Source organism: Phalacrocorax carbo, chromosome 1 (genome assembly GCF_963921805.1).
Source record: "Phalacrocorax carbo chromosome 1, bPhaCar2.1, whole genome shotgun sequence".
In the NCBI taxonomy this organism is placed as follows: Eukaryota; Metazoa; Chordata; class Aves; order Suliformes; family Phalacrocoracidae; genus Phalacrocorax; species Phalacrocorax carbo.
This window is the reverse complement of record NC_087513.1, coordinates 108,842,964-108,863,197: the sequence shown is the minus strand read 5'-3', so window position 1 is coordinate 108,863,197 and position 20,234 is coordinate 108,842,964. Positions and strand designations below refer to the sequence as shown.

Genomic DNA, 20,234 nt, shown 5'->3' with positions numbered 1-20,234 from the left:
TCTATTTAATCTTTTAGAAGTAGCATGCCTCTCATCCAAATTAAACTCATACTATCTTTCTGTTATCTCTCTATGGACATCTGGCCATCCATTCAAGCTGGGTACAGCCAAAACAAAATTTTGAGACTTTGACAAAAGTCCCTTCCATAAAACGCTTTTCAATCTTTCTAAAACCTTTAATATCTGGCCTTCCCTGATAGGACCCATGAATTTCCTTCTTTGCCTTCATAGCAAGGATATTCTTTCTTTATGGCATCAGCCATATGTATGTCCTTTTCCACCTACATCCTGAATCAAATGCCTCTCCCATGTTCCCAAAATACCACTTCTCAATTATGTCACAGTATTCTTCTATGGCTTTGACAAACCTATATGCTCAAATCCAAACAAGCTTTTTGCTGCAAAGATAATATTCCCAGCCCAAGAGTCCATGCTGTCCTTCTTTTTAGCTCCCTGGTCACGCCCTAGGGCCAGATCTCACTGATGTGGATCTCCAGAGTGGTCTACGCTGACAGTCTGCATTAGTACACTTCGGAACAAGCATTACTGTGTTCCTTCCCATGCTTCCCATCGTGCTAGGGAGTAACAAGGGTAAACACACCTGTAACTATGTGATGTTTTGGTCTGCTATCACTTTCACAGCCTCCCACCACAGCCCCTCTCAGCAAAATGGCTGTTTTTTCTTCAAAATTTTTATTTGACATAACTACTGGTAACGTAAGAATAGCTGTGCCAACGGGATGCTCAGACTGCCTGTAGTGCTAACCCACAGTCAGCTGTATGTCCTCTGCCATCTACATTTAATTCTTATTTAGATTACATTTAAGCCTGTATGCCTTCATATTTGTAAATTCAGTTGTCTTCCATGAAAACAGTTTTTCAGCAAAATTAGACAAATAATCAGGATGTCCTGTTCTTTCTGCACTATGTCCTTTTTGTGAATGAAATGGAGGAGGAAAAGATCAATAATTCACATGCTTTGGCACATCAGTTACACAGCCGGTTAGCAATTTTCACCTCACTTTGGTCATAAAATTTCTCAATTTTTCACCTAATGTCCAACTCTGTTAGTGGTTCCTCATTTTTCTTCATGACCTACTTTGTGTGTCAGTCTCTGTTTTGGTTTTGTAAAGTTGGAACACCATGTCAAAAATAATTACACAGATCATTCTCGAATAAGACAATGATATCTCTGGTATATACTAGTGGATGAGGCATAACACACAATAAAAAGCGATGAGGCATTTACTTGTAGAGACTTAATAGTGTGCTGATGTTACAGCATATATATGCATAACCATGTTGACTTTGAAAACACCACTTTAAAATGAAATTAATAATGTTTTTCACTATGCTATTCTACTGACATCCATTCCGCTACAACTAAGCTGAGTTCAATTAAGGCACAAAAATGAAGTATTATTCAGAAATGAAAATACTAAACCATTCAGTAGGGCACATAACCTTCCTGTAAGACATGAGAGCTCTAAATGAACTAACAAACAAACTTGTTTTCTCCCAAATTTTCATCTTTGAATATGACATCATATTCAACCATCATTTCTCTAAAAAGATTCTCAAAATGAAGCCTGCTTGGCAAAGTTCATCAAAACCACTGACTCCAAAGGATAATGGAACAATATTTATGTACACAGAACATTTAGAAAGTGTATCCAAGTTTGAGTGCCAATATAGTACCCATGAGGAGAAAAATTGTCTTGCATTGAAACATTCAATATATTAGAGAAAAAAATATTACATATTAATTCCAGATGTGTATATGCATGTATTTATAGGCTATCTTTTGGTGCTCAACCTTGTAATCTCAAAGTAGCTTCAAAATATGAGGTTTTGTTATTCGGTATCTACATGCATTAATATATACTTATATTTTACTATCAAAGCACATTAAAACAAAAAAAAACCTATCCTGAACAGTAAATCTTGGCTTATGTTCTCATTAAAAAGCAGTCTATAGGACAATACATAATTTATTATCTGAACAGACATCATTCAATGCTCAGAAAGAACAATTGTCATTGTCTAAGCAGCCTTTTTCAGCACATATTTTTGGTCTCATTATTCAATGTTTTCTCTCCTTTAATGAAGGTACTTTTCAGATCCCCTAAAACTTAACATGACATTATTAATTTCTGAAAGGTTGTTTCTTTGGCAAATACTATATCGTCCAAGCACTCCACAAACCTTCGTCACTTTAGCTAAAAGAACACAACACATACGTACTTTAGACCATTGTGTGAAAAATTGCAATTAGCACTGTTTCAGTTTAATGGGCAGAAAATTACCAAGTTTATTTTGGGTACCAAACCAAACTTCTTACAGACTGATGTTTTCCAGAGTACCTGTTTCTGTACGTTCAGGACACACCTCCCCACTTGTCTTTTGCTGGAGTTGTGAGAGTTTCCAGGTGCTGCACTGGAAGTACTCCCCTAAGTACTCTGCAAATAAGGAACAAATGCTAGGGGTCCATCTGAGCAGGAGTATATATATACACACAGTATATATGTGACATGAGTGGTGTGGCAAGGAAGGAAGGCAGAAAGAGGGCCCAGCTCTCCAGGGCACCAGTCACTCATTCTAAAAACAGATTAATTTCCTCTTGGGGGATAAGTAGAGGGCTGATCCAAGCAAGGGAGATATCCTGGCATGCCATGGGGATCTCAAATGTGAAGCAGCAGCTGGTGCTGAGGGATTCACAGGCCCTGCCCTGGCCCCCAGCCCTGTCCTGAGTAGATGCACATGCAGCTATGAATCCAACACATCAGACACACTCCAAACAAGGTGTCTAACTCCCTTTGATTTTTTTGAAACTCCATTCCAGAGTACTACTACATTTGCTCCAACACGGGGGAAGAAGATTTAAAAACTCCTTAACAAAGCAACACAAAACATAAGGAAAAGTAGAGCTTGCATATTTTAAATGTTTCTCAAGGTAATTCTCATTCTAAACACCCCGAAGCAGTTAAGTAATCTGAAGGGAAGTAAACCCAGAAAAATGATAGTGTAGGCCCTGCTGTAATATAACCTGTGTAAAAGATGTTACAAGCAATCCTATATCTTCTGTTCAGCAATTTTAAAGGAGTACATAAATGAAGCACTGAAATGAAGCATAAAGACTATTCTAGATTAAGATAGAAAATGAAAAATCAGTCAAAATTTAAGCCAATTCTTTAACAATAATAGATATTAAAAACATAGGGATTTTATTATTATGCTGCACTACTATAGCCACTTAGTTACCTCCTCACTGCAGCATCATCAGTTCTCCGTTGTCCAAGGTAACAGGAGCCTGGATTCCCCAGAAACTGGGGGGATTGGGAGGCTGGAGAGGAAGAGGAGGGACTGGGAATGGTGGAGAGGTAATACAGATAGTTTCAGCGAGAATGCGAAGGGCGAGATGTAGCTCCACACAGCTGGCTGTGACGCAGCAAATCTCTGCATCCATCACAGTACAGTGCTGCTCTGAGCCTTTGCTTCCTGGAGGGCCAGGCACCATACAGTTCAAACAGCCTCTGCCAGCATGGGTTCAGTGCTGTGCTCAAGTTACTGAGCACTCTTGTGTTGTTTGGGGAATGCAGGGAAAAGGCATTACAATGAAGTCTTGATCTCTTGGAGTTTACCAGCTGTAGCCCAGTGCCGCCTCTCAGTGCTTGCATGTTTGCTACACCTGACCTAATAAGACCTTTTGGAAATGGAGCAGGAGGAAGAGATAGCAGCTGCAAAGAGATTCACTGTGGGTTTGGGGCAGCTGGCATTGAGTCCAAACCGATAATACCTGTTGGGCTTGCTTCTACATACATTTTTGGTGTTCCTCATCCAGGAAAAGTGATGTAGAGACATTCAAGTTAGGTCTGCATGGAGCCCATTGGGTTCATACAAGGTTCACTAGTTAGAGCTCTACACAGCATGAAAGTAGCTAATCTGTTTGTGGACTTTTTTATAATTGATACAACCATGTTAATACAGCACTGAGACCTGAGGTATAAAAACATGGACACAAACTGGCTCTGTATTTGAGGCATGATTAATCCAAAACCTGAATGACAACAAAATACTGAATAACTGTAGCCTAGTTGTCCATCTACCTTGGCTACCTGCTGCAAAAGATATTTGTATTGAAGCTGATCAAATTATGTTATACATAAATTAAGCACTGCACAGCTCATTGGTGTTTCTTTGATTATTATCAGTCGAGTCAAAATGCAAAAATATGATGGGTCTCCTTTCTTGTGGATCAGTTGTGCATCCCTTTCTAAATGGAAGGACAACACACCAGGAAAAGAAATATCAACATGGTGGCACGTTATTAAAACTGATTTTTCCCAAAACGTGATCTAGCCACATCTGTAGCAAACATTCTGTCAACTTGCAAAGTGATCCTTGAATTCAACTAGCCAATGCTTCTGAATAACTTGAGTTTTAAAGTCCCCCAGTATATAAGAATAAGAACGGCATGAAGTTCATAAAAGTTTGTTTTACTTGAGATATTTGTTCAAGAGCAGCCAAAATTGCTTAGTGTCTTAGACTAAATTACTTTTCTACCCCAGGGAGAGGGTGTTCCCTCTAAACCAGAGATGACGGCACAAGCATTTCAGAAAGTATTGTTTGCATTTTACTGATCTTCAGACTGATAACACACAGAATTTTAAGATACAGTACTGGCAGTGTGCAAGTTATAAAATATTTAAATTATTTTCTTTAAAACACAAACAAAACACCATTAAAATATTAAGTATTCTATTAGACGTATAGTTTTTTTACTGCATGTAGCACCAGGTTATCAAAGTACCTTCAGTAGTTCATTAAGAGCTAGCAGTAGTGTTTGTCATAGCTGGTTCATTTCCTCTTTCCCTAAGGAGGAAATTAAGTGTAAAATATAATGTTTTGATAAGCTTTCTTTTATTTTATCGCTTTAATAAATGCATACACATACTTCTATGTTTGTGTCAGACAAAGCCACATAAAAGAACTGTGCCTTGCACTTGAATTTCCATAGGAAGTGGCTCCCACTACCCTGAACAGTCCTCAGAAAGGCTGAGGAGACAAGCTTTAAAAAGGCAATAAAAAGTTCCAGTGTGCATAAACTGAGTTCAATATAGTAATTTTCTACCTCAAAATTAAAGCAATTTTTAAAAAGTAACTTCAGCCACTCATCACCTTCAAGATAAGAAGTAGGAACTTTTACTGATATCTCTATTCTTTGGGAACACCTTGTTTTTAGAAGCCTAGATTTCATGTCATGGAATCACAGAATAAATGAGCTTGGAAGGGACGTGTAGAGGTCATCTAATCAGACCTCCTGCTCAAAGCAGGTCTAAGAGCAGGTTCCTCAGCAGATTGTCTAGTCAAGTCCTGAACACTTCCAAGGATGAGATTCAAATATCAATTACAAATACCACATCTAAGAAGAGTGTTCCTGGAGAGGAGCATCCACGGTCTCATAGGTTTTCAAAGCTAGCTGGGATCACTATGATGCTCTGTTCTGATTTCCTGCATAACGAGGTCAAAGAGCTGGACTCACTCCTTTCTGTATCAGCTTCTCATTGAGAAAGTACATGTCTATAATCAATTTTGATTTAAAGAGTTGAAATTTGAAAGACTTCAATGTATCCCATATTCTAATGTATAATTCATATCATATAACATTAAACTCTATCTCATCTTAACAGACTGTCTAGAAGATGGTCATTTTTCGTTCAGAAGATACATCCTTCTAACCTTGTCTTGCATATGTCATCTTTCACTACAAAAGCTCTCATACAGTTCAGTTATCCTAAGCACAGAAAGCAATTACCTTCTAGCTATCAAACTGCTTATTAATCCCAGGGGATTATAAATAAATATGTGAAGCTATATGGGAGGTGGGGGGAAGAGGGGGAAGAGGAGGCGGGGGGGAAGACACACAGACAGACAAAAAGGAAAAAATATTCTAGAAAGCTTGCCACCAGGATTTCAAAGGACAGTTAACTGCTGGTCATTTTATCAGCAGTATTGAAAAGAAAAAGCAGCCAGTTTCGTAATCAAGAGCTAATCAACTTTAGTACTTCTGTCATACAGCACAAAATAAACTTCATGTTGAGAGTTGAAGGCTGGAATAGGGAACCAGGGATTATTTTCCTTCTGAAAGCTGTTCCATTCTTCTGTCTTGTGCAAACTAGAGTGAGTCAGAGAGAGCTCTATTGCACTGGATGGTTCAAGCTGTAGGCTCGAGTATGAGGCGCTTCCTTAATATGTGGTCATGCACCACCCAGTGCTCTAACTCTTACTGTTAAACCTTTCCAGTAAGATTCTTACTGTGAGAAAAGTGTCTCTCTCCTTGAAAAACAATTAAGCAATTACATTGCAAAGTCATGAAAAAGTACTTCCTCTAAAACCTATGAAGAAATCAGACACCTGCATGTGCAATGTAGTCTTAAAAGCAGAATGACAGGATTACAAGGTCAATGGTTTTCCTTTTGAAAGATGTTATCTGGGCAGGATTCCGACTCCTAGAGAGTTCAGAAAAAGGAAAAAGACAAAATACAAACAAAAAACTACAACAGGCAGCAAAAACCAACCAAGTGAAAAAGAATTCCAAACACAATAAACAAGAATGATGAGATATGCGAAATAGCTTTTTCTGCAACGACACTTAACCCATTCAGTAACCTCTAAGAGATGTACAGAGAGTCAGTATCATTAGGTTTTTTGCTTAATTGGATTCAAGGATGAAGGAATTCACAGAATTGTAGGGCGCCTTCACCTGTTTTGAAAACAGAGTTTTCATGACTATGAGAGCAAGAAGAACATGGCTTCCACACAAACCTGACTTGACCAAGCACTTTGTAAAGGCATAAACCAAGAATCTCATAAGCTGCCCTGTATAGGACAGGAATGGAAATTCCACCTATATAGGAAGCATAACACCAAATATTATCAACCAAGTGATCTCCTGCAATCAAGCTAGCTGGTCTACAGGAATGTAACATGCAATCAGGCAAGCATTCGGCAGGCCCCCTTGGGAAGTCACTGTTGAGGCCAGTAATCAGCCAAAGAAACAAAATGTTGCTATAGACCACAGCATTAAAAAGTGGGACCAAAGCAAGATTCACACAGAAGAAAAATTCCCCCCACCCCCAAAAACAGAAAAAAAAAAAGACAATGGAGAGAATGTCATCAGAATAATATACCTATTGTAAGAAAGTACAGGATGACAGCATTTAGTTACCCCTTTAAAGAGGAATCTAATGTTGCTCTGCCGCTGATTTCTGCTTGTCCAGCTCAGCATAAGGTATGATGTTCACAAGGGCCTGAAGCGTCCTCAGTGAACTGAAATTAGCAGGACACAGAGTCCAGGGGCCTCAACTCCACTCAAGTTCTGTGCTTAGTATTCATGATTAACCAGGTACCACTGAGAGCCTAGAAGCAGCCGAGCCTGAGCAACACTGAAGCCATGTATGCCTCCTTTAACCTTACCTCTCCCAACCTCAGCACTTGCACACTGATAAAAGATGGACTGCCATCAGAGGCTAAGCACGCAGCCGGAGACCTTCAGACAACACAGCAGTCCTGGGAATTTGACCGCGCCACTATGCACCCCATGAGACTCTTGGATCCCCCTGACTTTTCTTTCACTCTTAGCATGAGGAGATGTCAGTTAAAGACACACTTTTAATACAAGCCTAATAATACATACCTTCTTAGTAGAGAAAACGGCAATTTATTCTGCAGATTCAGAACAAAGGACCATTTCTACTGTTCTCTACCAGAAGAAAACACAGCATATGACAAGGACAAAGTATATTTAGTATTCATACATAAAGCAGACCTAATCTTCTTTGGAGTCTTCAGACACTATAACAACAAAATAAGAACCAGTTCTGGATACTAGTTATCATTCTCATATGGTTACTGAGCAATTCATTATAAAGATAGGTATCTGACACTGTCTCCCACAACTGAATCTGTCTTCTTCTATTAGCACTTTGCCTATCATTCACTGTGCTGTTACATCTAACATAAGAGTGTTAGCTCCTTGAGAAAACAACCTATTAATTTTATATGTGCAGGATGCCCCACAGACTCCCCTGATGCACTACTCATACAAATCCCATCCTATTGGGCTGATCCTTCAAGACTCAGATAATAGTTAAACACAAGAATACGTCAAGACTCACGGAGGAGCAAACTTCCTGCACCAGAGAGAAAATCTAAGTAAAGAATGGAGCACTAAGGCAGACCTAGCCCAGATGTTTTTGCAGCAATAATTAGTGGTCATCTCTAACATAGGAAGTGCTACACAAAATACTGCACAAAATGTAAAACCTCCAGCTGTACAAAGTACAAAGGAATCTTCTGGGGACAAGTTTTGTACGTTATTATGTATGTTAATCAAGGCCAGAAGTGCGGGTGCACCGACAGTACCACAGCATACATTTTGCATGTCTATCTGCTCTCTCTCTTATGTTTTCCTTAATTTCTTTCACACATTTTCATACCCTTGACTAATCTCTGATTCAGCAGGCAATTCTGTGTCATTGAGTATTTTCAAATTCTTTTAAAAACAGCCCTAAATACTAATATAATATAGATATATACCTACAGCTATCTCTATATAGGTATGTGTGTATATACACACGCGCAGAGGCACACACAATATTCACATACACACAGAGAAAGTAACCCTACCGGAATTGCTTCCAGCCGCAGTGATACAATATTATTTTCCCCACCAGATGGCAGTAACTTCAACTTAATATAAACCAGACCGGTTGCCACATGTGCAGCGAACAATGGCATTCCTTGTATTTGGGTTTTATTGTAAGAGGGTAATGCTGGGGGGTTTTTTTCAACATGGAGAGACCTATTCCAGTTTCCTTCTACTTAATGACAGATTGGAGGATAAAGTTTCCTACTAACAGATAAGCTCAACTTTGATCACTGTATCCTACAAGTTTCTTGTTTTTTTAAAAATGTGTATCATCCCATATAGTTATTTTTTCAGTACACTGTAACTTCATCAAATTTGAGAAATATGGGAGCTATTTCCAGTCATTGTCTTTTTCCAAGAATACTTCCCAAGCAGAAATGACTGGGTAACTTTTAATTGCATAATAAACTTAAACTTTTACAATATATGCTAATAATTAAAATCACTAAAGGACTCCAAAGAAGCGGAAAAAATGGAAAACATCTTGTGCATAATTGTTTGACAAAAATATATAGGGTGCAGATTTCCTGACTTAAGAATAATTCAGGGTATCATCTACAGCAAAAATATTGCAGGCGGCATGTGCTATATTACATATCACAGCATCACAGAATGGCAGGGGTTGGAAGGGACCTCTGGAGATCATCTCGTCCAACCCCCCTGCTTGAGCAGGCACACCCAGAGCAGGGGGCACAGGAAGGCATCCAGGCGGGTTTTGAATGTCTCCAGGGAAGGGACTCCACAACTTCCCTGGGCAGCCTGTGCCCCTGCTCTGGCACCCGCACAGGAAAGGAGTTTTTTCCTCATATTCAGGTGGAACTTCCTGTGTTCCACCTTGTGCCCATTGCCCCTTGGCCTGTCGTTGGGCACCACTGAAAAGAGCCTGGTCCCATCGTCCTGACACCCTCCCTTTAGATATTCATAAACATTGATAAGATCCCCCCTCCGTCTTCCCTTCTCCAGGCTGAACAAACCCAGGTCTCTCAGCCTTTCCTCATAAGAGAGAACTTCCAGTCCCCTGATCACCTTCGTACCTCTCTGCTGGACTTGCTCAAGCAATTCCCTGTCTTTCTTGAACTGGGGAGCCCAGAACTGGATGCAGCACTCCAGATGTGGTCTCACTAGGGCAGAGTAGAGGGGCAGGATAACCTCTCTCGACCTGCTGGCCACACTCCTTTTAATGCACCCCAGGATATCGCTGGCCTTCTTGGCCACAAGGGCACAGTGCTGGCTCAGGGTGAACTTGTTGTCCACCAGCACTCCCAGGGCCTTCTTAGCAGAACTGCTTTCCACTAGTTCAGCCCCCAGCCTGTACCGGTGCATGGGGTTGTTCCTCCCCAGGTGCAGGACCTCGCAGTGGCTCTTGTTGAATTTCATGAGGTTCCCCTCGGCCCAGCTCTCCAGCCTGTCCAGGCCTCGCTGGACGGCAGCACAGCCTTCTGGTGTATCGGCCGCTCCTCCCAGCTTGGTCTCATCAGCAAACTTGCTGAGGCTACACTCTGTCCCTTTGCCCAGTTCATTGATGACTATGTTGAACAGGACTGGACCCAGCACAGACCCCTGGGGAACACCACTAGTTACACGTCTCCAACCAGACTCTGTGCCGCTGATCATGACCCTCTGAGCTCAGTTGTTCAGCCAGTTCTGTACCCACCTCACTGCCCACTCATCCAACCCACACTTCCTGAGCTTCCCTGTGAGGATGCTATGGGAGACACTGTCACAAGCCTTGCTGAAGTCAAGGTAAACGACACCCACTGCTCTCCCTTCATTGACCCAGCCAGTCATGCCATCACAGAAGGCTATCAGGTTGGTCAAACATGATCTTCCCTTGGTGGATCCGTGTTGACCACTTCTGATAACCTTCCTGTCCTCTGCGTGCCTGGAGATGACCTCCAGGGTGAACTGCCCCATCACCTTTCTAGGGATGGAGGTGAGGCTGACTGGCCTATAGTTCCCCAGGTCCTCCTTCTTGCCCTTTTTGAAGACTGGAGTGACATTGGCTTCCCTCCAGCCCTCAAGCACCTCTCCTGTCCTCCACGACCTTTCAGAGATGATGGAGAGTGGCTTAGCAACAGCATCCACCAGCTCCCTCAGCACTCGTCGGTGCATCCCATTGGGACCCTTGGATCGGTGGGGATCCAGATTGCCCAGGTGATCTCTGACCCAGTCCTTCTCAACAGATGGTAAGTCTTCCTTTCTCCAGATTTTCTGTCTTCTCTGTGGGCTGAGATGCCTGAGGGCCAGCCTTAGCAGTAAGGGTAAATTGTCTTTAATGTGGGAGCTAACTATTGCTTCTACTGGGAAGAGTAGGAAAGTCTTTGTCAGCATAGTTCAGGCACTGTAAAAATAATGTAAACTGGTGGGTGGGGATGGCTCTATAGGATATCTAGCTTTAGGAGCGACTCATCCATAGATTCCAGCCAAAATATTATTGTTTGCCTTTTATTTCTTTAGATTCTCCTATTTTTGAAAGAAATTTTCCAAAAGAAAGTGTCATATATTATTAAAACAGGACTTCACTCCTATTCTACTAATATTAGTATTCAGAACGAATAAGTGGGTTTATATTCAGCTCTATGCTGACTGCAAAAAAATATCAAAAGTGCACATTCTTATTAATAAAACACACTCATCTTTCAATAAATTTATGACCAAACACACAGTCTGTTTGGACAGTTGGCTTCCATTATCCTAGAAGCACAGATTCAGATCCTTTTTTGTTTCATGATTTTTAGTTTTTATGTAGAAAGACAAAAATAGGGCAAAATTTTCTCCAGATATACAGAAGAAATATATACAGTGATGGAAAGAAAAGACCATAAAAATAAAGCAAAATAAAATTACCTGGATTTTATGGACAAGCAGAAGTTTGAGAGAAAACAAGGACAGTGGAAAAGAAATTGATCTCAGACACAGAAAAAATTAAAGGAACCAAGACCTAACAAAAGATTCACAGAAAAAGAAGGAAACATACACATGAAGGAAAGAAAATGTGATTGTGAAGTGTGTGGGAAGAGAGAGAAGGAAAGTGAAGGAAAGCCGAAGAGTGTTGCCATCAAGCCTGGCTTTAGGAGTGCCATTGCAAGGAAGCTCAATTTATTTCATAGAAAAGTTAGGCCTCTGTTACCTGCTCCAGTTGAAATACGCTGGTGAGTTACTGCTTTTCAGGAATACAGTGATCTGGCTACTTTCTACTAATTCAACATTAAGAAGCCAGCCATACTTGTCCTTCACACCTATGGTTACTATTCATGAATATTTCATTTTTCATAACCATCTCCTCTACATAAACCAAAAATGTAAGTCCAGTTTACATGGATGTGTACTAGATGCCTGGCATACCAAATCAATGTCATTTGAACTGAAGACAATCTCTAGATATAGTATAATTCAAAAGACCTTTTCGTAATATTTTCATTATGGCACTTCTGAGACTGCACACTCACACCAGCTGGAAGTATGAGCAGAATCCACCATAAAAGTAAGTTATTCCTAACATCTGACAGAAGAGGAGAAGTAAAAGTAACAAGGAATTTTTAGTATGAACCTAGCCAAAATGGCTTTAAGTGGAGAATGCAAACCTGTGTGAATAACCATGCACTCAAAATCCATCCTTAGATCAGAAAGATAAAATGAATGAGTCATTGTTGAAGTGGACAGAATAAGCACAGGGATCCACCGTTCAACATAAGGGCCCAGCATAGACACTTTAGCAGAACCCTGTGATGTTCAAAGGGCCAGTAGAGCAGGAGTTACAGACAACTGCTTTTTCCTCCAGCTGCAGTATCAGCAGTAATCCCACAGTAAAGTTTAGAAAGTCCTGTATATTCTGAAAAGGATATGGAAAAAAATAGACAGAGGTGAAGGAAGAGCAACAAAAAACTGAATACTGGAGAATATGTGTTACAGTGAAAGTCTTAAGAGATATCAGATCTATTTTAGCTGACTTGAACAAACATGTAGCAATGATCATAGGCAAACAACTACCATCTATAAGTGCCAGCAGAAAACAATGGTTCAAAGCTGAAGCCAGTCAGATTTAAATCAGGTAAAAGGCAAAATTTTTGACAGTTTGTTTCAGGAATTAATCAGTCTTGCTATGAAGATAAAGAGTAGATTAAATAAAAAATAAACCCTTCCCTGCTTCAAAGTACAAGGGAGTAACGGCACAAAATATAAAAACTTTAAAGAGTTTAAACAAATGGTCCAATGGCACATTCAGATTTAAAACGCTATCACTTTCCATGAAAGGCATGAGGTAATTAGTCACATCTGTAAGGAAAAATATTTTTAATCACATCAAAGCAATCCCAGCCTTCCCACAAGTGAGAGGGCTGCCATCTAACCTTCCTTAGAAACTCACAGAGGAATTTTCATCCGAGTGAAGACGACAATGACAAAACTCCCATCAAAACTGATGGCGCTGAGATTTTAGACCCAGTTCTGGTGCTGCTGGTGCTGAGCTACATGCCCACTGGGAGGAGCCTCAGGGCCCTGTTGCACCATCCCAGCCGGGCTGGGGCCATGGCTGGCGGCTACTGCCGCAGGCCTGGCCCTGCCTCCCTCACAGCAGGGCCCAGCCTGGCCTTGCTGCACGGCCCAGGGTCTGGGCACCAGCCTGACAGAGTCCCACCCGGCCTGGCCCAGTGCTGGTGCGGGGCTGTCCCAGCTGCCAGCCACGGCCGGCCCCGCACCCGGGCAGCCACATGCCATGAGGGTAAGCGCCATGACTGCGCTCCTTGGGAGCCATTTTGAATGCAGAGGGAGCGTCTCCTAATGCTGTCCCGAGAAACCTCCTGTGGGATGGAGAGCAGCAGCGCTGCCTGCGGCGCCACACACCAGAGGTTGTTTATGGTGACTTGGCAACTGAAGCTTTGGGTGACGGTCTCAAGGCTTACCTGCGGCTTGTGCAGCAGCAGACACGGTCCCGCTGCAAAACGGAAAGGCAGCTGTTCACCTGAAAGAGAGGCAGCGCATCAAAACAAGGATATGGGACTCGTGCAATAAACTAGCTGAGTCGCAGAGTTCCACCTGGTTATTTTAAAACCAACCCCATTTCAAAGAAAGACATAATGCTATATCCCATACTTAAACAATATAGAGACCAAAAAGAGGAACCTTTTTTTTTTTTTTTCCAAGCCTTGACAAACTTCACCAGGTTAACAAATTTACAGGAATTGGCATATATTGGCAGCTTAAGCAACAAAATAAGCCGGTACCATGAGGCAGAGTGCCTGAACCCTCACTCACCCGCTTTGGCCCCTCCGAACAGCAGACCAGCACAGGGCCTGCCCTCAGACCCTGCTTTTCCAGGGGCTGCAGCGGACACAGGCAAGGAGCAGGCCATAGAGAAGGTAAATGATTCTACTGCCCCAGCATCTTCTCTCTCGCAAGCCCTCTACAGACGTTCGTCACATAACAAACTGGGGACACACTCTTGCTGGCAGCACATTCAATTGTGTGCTGAGTTACGTATGCAAACAAAGCCATTATTTTATTATTTTTATAAAGTGGCAACCAATTCCACTATTAGACTCAATTTTAGCACCTGAAAAATCTTTTTCCTCTTTGTAGATTGCTAGAAAATGTATAGCTTGAATTTATGCACAAACCCTATAATTTTTCTCATTTGTACTAACATCTTTACGGCAAACACAAAGTTGTGTTTAGTAGAATTTATTAGGAAAAGTATTAATCTATAATCATATTTCTAGTGCAATAAATACAATACCAAGGGAAAACACATGTAGCAGAAGCATTCTTCTCGCAAAAGATGTTTAGTTTATGCAATACGAAATCCTCTGAGCTGTTTGTTATCAAAAGACCACATATAGTGCCTTCCTTTCATTAACATGGTGTTTTTCAAGAAGTGGGATAAATTAATAAACTATTGTTACATTCAGCAAATGCACAGGGCTTTTAAATGAGGAACCGTTTAGTTTCTGAGAGCTCAATTAGTATTAATTACAAGTTTAAAGAAGCACCACAACATATTCACATTGATAGTATAGGCATATCTACAGCATAATTACTGTCACTTCAATAAGTGCAGTCATGCATACACATCCCCTTCTAGGATCAAAGTGGTGGCATATCAAGTCCAGGCTCCTGCTATCAGAGGCAACCGTGTTTCACATTCCCTTTCATAAATGTATCATTTTCCACCTTGCAAACAGTTCGACGTGTGTGGAAAGACAAAACCTGACCACCTGACTGGGAGGCTTCTCCAGAACGCTACTGCTTTGATGGCTAGAAATCTTCTAACTTTCAGTCTGACTTCCTGCCAGTTATTTCTGTCCCAGCTCTATTCTTCAGACTAAATGATTGTTCTCCTTCGCTTGCAATTCTCCTCTCCCCACAACGTACCTTTTCTCTTGGCCTTTATTAATTTGAAGAGAAATAAACTTTTAGTATCCTCACAATGATTTCTCCCTTCCCACTACTCATTTCACTAGCCCTTCTCTGTTACAACTAAGTTCATGCTTCGTACACCTGGGTGCTCTGAAAGCTAGGCAGTATTCCTGCAGAAGCTGTGGCAGTGCCTCACATGGAGGCATTAATAATTTTAGTTCACTAAAGGTCTGACTTGATACATTTTTAAAGTAATTTTTAAAATAATATAAACCTGGTTTATGGACATACCACATTGGTGTCTCAGTCATTTTGGATTAAATTCATTTTACCTAGTTTTAAGCAGCACCTCTGAGCTAGTCGCTGCGGGCCCCTTTTATAATTAGAGATACACTTTACAGCATGATTCATCTGATCTATTTTTAGAGATTCTTACTGGATGAAATCTGTTGTGCCCTAGAAATAGTCTTCACTGACCACGTCTAAACAAATACTTCAGTTGGAGAGATCTATACTGGATCAACTGAACACCTTCTTTTGTGGTTTATTAATATAACCAGCTCCTTCATTTCCTTTTTAAAAATCACCAGATATCAGATAATAGCAGAAATAAGCATAACCAGAGATATAACTTTATGTTTTCAGACTTCAGTCTTGTTTCTATTCCTCACAGTCTCTGGGTTGTAAAGTTTTCTCTGGATTATTCCAAATTGACAGTACTTTTGAACTGCCTACTGAAAATGGCTCTTCTAGCACACCTTTAAAACCCACAGTAACTAGAGGTAGCACAATTTACCTTCAAACATCAAATGCTTGTGTAATAATTTGACAGGATTACAGCTTGACAATTGATATTCTAGACTAAAACCTGAGAAAAAGCAACAGGTATTTTAGGAAATCTGATTGTCGTAACATTCAGAAGTGAAAACAAGATGCTGAACTTTGATCAATCACAATTTAAAGGATGTAGACTTGGGGAAGTAGGCAGGATGCTTTTTGGCAATCTATCAAAGCTCCTTAACTACATCGTCTAGGCAAGAAGCTTGAAACATTTTAATAGTAAAAGAAAAACATTAAAATCAAACAAAAAAGCACAAATGTCTATTTCTACCATCTTCTCCAATGGAACAACTACAGAATTTTGCTTCAAAAAGAACAAATTAAAATTAGAAGGAAGTCAATACCCTCCCTCCCCTCCATCGACAAATCAATGTAGTTACCATACTGTATAGTATCACAGTGGTTTAATACTTTAAAATTGACAACTGCTGAATCTTAATAATTTACCTTAAATCCTCCAAATATGAGCTATACAATGGAAAAAGCCTTACCACTACACCAGTGTTTCTTTGTTTTGTGAGGGAAATGCTAGTACAGATAAATGGGTTCATCCCAGAGGTTTTGCAGCAAGTAACAGGCTGGACTGAATATCTCAGGAGTTTTGCTTCTGGCCAATACATAGTCATGAACATTTTCTTCACATCTCACCAATCCTGTTTACATACAAGTATTTGAACAACTCTTCATGTGACACAAGTGCTTGGATAAAATTCCTTACAACAGGGGATAACTGGGGAAAGTTTTTATCCAAACCACTTCAATCCCAAGATAAATACAAATTAGAGAATATTCAGAAGATTACCGAACATGCAAACATGAACAATTCAAAACAGAGTTATTTACCTTAGCAGAATTCATTATGAATACTTTCCATGCTACTTGGTGCTCAGAAACCAAAGCTCAGAATAACTTGCAGAAATGCAAACACCTAACAACTTCATTCCCTGAACCATAATACCAAAAGGATTAACTTCCAGATAATTCAGGCTCAAGGATAAATTAATGGACAGAAGGTCTGTAAACAGATACTGAAGGGTACAGGCGGGGATGTCCCCTCTAACATCACAAATCCAAAAAACATGGATGCCAGAGGAGTACATGGGAACCAGACCACAGAGAGCAGAGAGGCCCACGTGTGCTCCCTAAATTGCACGTCATGTTGCCACTGTCATAGAATAAACACCAGGATAGATGGACTATTAGTCTGGCCCACAAAAGCACTTCTTGATTTATCTTGTTCCATGAATAAAATCCAGATAGACTTCAGTATCACCTTGAGGAAACTCAAATAAGATTGTGAGAAAAAGATATTTGTTTAAATTTTTTTGAACGCCGTGGCCTAAAAGTGAGATCACCTAGTCAGAACTAATGAGTGAAGAAATACCATTGGCGTTCTCACACAGCACACATCCAGACCCAAAATCCCAGTCACAGTAGAATCAAAGGTGTGTTGTTTCACAGAAATATGAAAGATTTTGTTCCGGATGTAATTTCAGACTCTTTTTAATGTCAAACTATCAGCCATCATGCCCCTCATAAACCAAAAATCATCAGATTTTCCATTCTCTACAAAAATTCTATTTTCTAAGGCCAGAGCTCTCATAAATATGTCCTTGACAGTGGCATTTGTTGAGCATACATGCTGACCTTTTCAGTGTTTCTCTTTTTTGAAACTACTGTTCTAATTTTGCATTCTGCTATGTATTCTTTCACATACTGCTAAGTGTAAACTTTGCATGCTTGCCCTAGTTTGCAAGGTTCTTTACTCATGAGCATACAACTATTACAAGGTTCCTTTAGAATTCTTTCTTGTCAGTAATGTAAAACTTCCAGAGCTCTTCAACAGATACAAACACAGGGGAAATTCCCACCCATTTCTGAAACAGAATGTAATAATTCTACCAAAGGCATATCTGTATATAAAATAGCCAGCTCTTATCCTGAGAACTCCCTCTTCCATGATCGTCTCTTTGGAAGAAATCACATAAGAAAAAAAATGTAGTCATTCTCCAGGCAGCACAATCTTTTAAAACCAAGACCAATAGCAGCTTAGACACGCTCTGGTCCCTCATCAGTCCTGTTTCATTTTCCATAAAGTCATTATGTAGCAGGAGGAGGCTAATGGTGAGAAGGCTTGTTTTGCATAAGACTGATCTCCGTGATGCTCTTCTGAAAATATTAGAAAGGCAAAAGCAACCATTTTTTAGAAAAACGTGTTTTCTACATTAGGACGATGCACCTTCTTGCAGCCCAGAAAGCCAATCATATCCTGGGCTGCATAAAAAGATGCATGGCAAGCAGGTCGAGGGAGGTGACTCTTTCCCTCTACTCAGCTGTTGCAAGATCTCACCTGGAGTGCTGCGTTCAGCTCTGGGGCCCCCAGGACAAGAAAGACATAGACCTGTTAGAGTCCAGAAGAGGGCCACAAAAATGATCAGCGTACTGCAATACCTCTCCTATGAGAGAGCTGGGGAGAAGAGAAAACTGCAGGGACACCTTATTGTGGCCTTTCAACGCTTGAAGGGGTTTGTAAGAAAAACACTTTTCACCCTGGCCTGTAGTGATAGGACAAGGAGTAATGGTTTTAAACTGAAAGGGGCTAGATTTAGACTAGATATAAGGAAGATTTTTTTTGCAATGAGGGTGGTGAGACACTGGAAGAGGTTGCCCAGAGAAGTTGTGGATGCCCCCTCCCTGGAAGCGTTTAAGGTCAGATTGGATGGGGCTTTAAGCAACCTGATCTAGTGGAAGCTATCTCTGCCCATGGCAGAGGAGTTGGACTAGATAAACTTTAAAGGCCCTTTCCAACCCAAACTATTCTATGATTCTACAGTTCTATGACTGTTTGGTATGACCAGCTCTTTACAGGAAATATTTTTGCCATGGGATCATATCACGAAGATTGTGATCTTAAATTAGTCAGGGTCTGCACAGGAACAAAGCTGTTATTGCTGTTGTTCTGCATATGTCTGTTAAAAAGTTACAAGAACTATCAGGTTATTTTGGATCAACATTATTTCAGTAATGCTAAAGCTTCCTGTTCTATAAACAGCATTTCTATAAACATAAGCATTAAAGGGACTTCTGCTTATCAATATTAGAGGCACATAAAATGACAGTACTGAAATGAACTTCATATACTCCAGATGCTCCTGGAATCAAACTAACTTCCATTTCAAGGACAAAATATCATTGAACTATGCTGTTGATTGAGAAAACATGTCTTTCTGGTCATTTGACTCAAGGCTTCATCCTTTATCTGTCATTCCTATTCAAAACATTTGGAAACAGACTACAATAAGGAGCAAGGACTTAAGCAGACTTTCTAAGGCTTTTTGTGGTGGTGATTATAGACCAGGAAGAATATTCGAGGGTCACAGAGACTTAATTTGTTTTGTATCTTAAGTTGAAGCTGATGCAGTGAATCATTCCCAAGCAAATCCACAAAGAGTACCTAAAGCAAATATCTGTAACTATTACTGGCTTAACTTATCTATCAGGTACGTTGGGTTTGATAGGAAAAGCCTAGAGGCTTTCACATACTACCAAAATTCAAGCAACACAGTTTTAAACTTGGATGGTTCTTTGCTAGATGGGCTTCTCCAAGCCCTTGCTCTTAGCAAGCCCACAGTCAAGCTTAAATATTCTCTGCCATTAAGGACATGTAGAAAAGGACGACCCTGGAGAAGAAAAACAAAGGATTTTTAGTGGGGATTAAAGCCAATAGCGCATTTAGAAACCTTGAATTAAAAAGGTATCTTTTCACTCAAATTTCAGATAACTATAATTCCTCTTGTACCACCAGGCCTAAACCTGGGCTCTCTTCTGGTTTTTGCTGCCTTTACTTTATCCAGTAGATTATCATGATGTGCAACATGATAAACCCCTGTCCTCGAAATAAGGGCTTAAAACATTGTTGCATATCATAATAAAGTGCCTGTTTACAAATTGCTCAAAGACAGTACCAAAGTGTAGAACCCTTATCTTCACTGAGCAAGAAGATCATGGCCTCTTCAGGGTATTGCTTTGTTTTGGTCCAGTATGCTATGATAGAGCTGTCACTTTTTTTCAGAAAGCCTTACCTGGGTGACTCAAATTAAGAGACTTTTGGTGAAATAAGTAACTCTGTTATAAAACCTTTTCTCAATTGCTGAAGTTTTCATAGGCTAGATGTTCCACATTGGTTCAGCTACCTTAACAGATTTACATAATTCTTTGTATTTCTTCAGGGAAGAAAAAATGGAGGGAAGAAAGGGTAGATAAACCATGTTAGGTAGGATTGGTACCTCCCTTAATTCAAGTGCGCAATTCAGTCTAAAGTTCCTCTAAA

General features: G+C 40.4%; 1 long non-coding RNA gene across 3 annotated transcripts in view; it reads right to left on the bottom strand.

The window, feature by feature from the left end:
- Positions 1-20,234, bottom strand: part of LOC135316524 (uncharacterized) — a 247,559-nt gene that overhangs the window by 126,328 nt on the left and 100,997 nt on the right. For all 3 annotated transcript variants that reach the window (XR_010375781.1, XR_010375780.1, XR_010375779.1), the window contains one exon: positions 13,612-13,670. This is a non-coding gene — a long non-coding RNA (uncharacterized LOC135316524). The remainder of the gene's footprint in view (positions 1-13,611; positions 13,671-20,234) is intronic.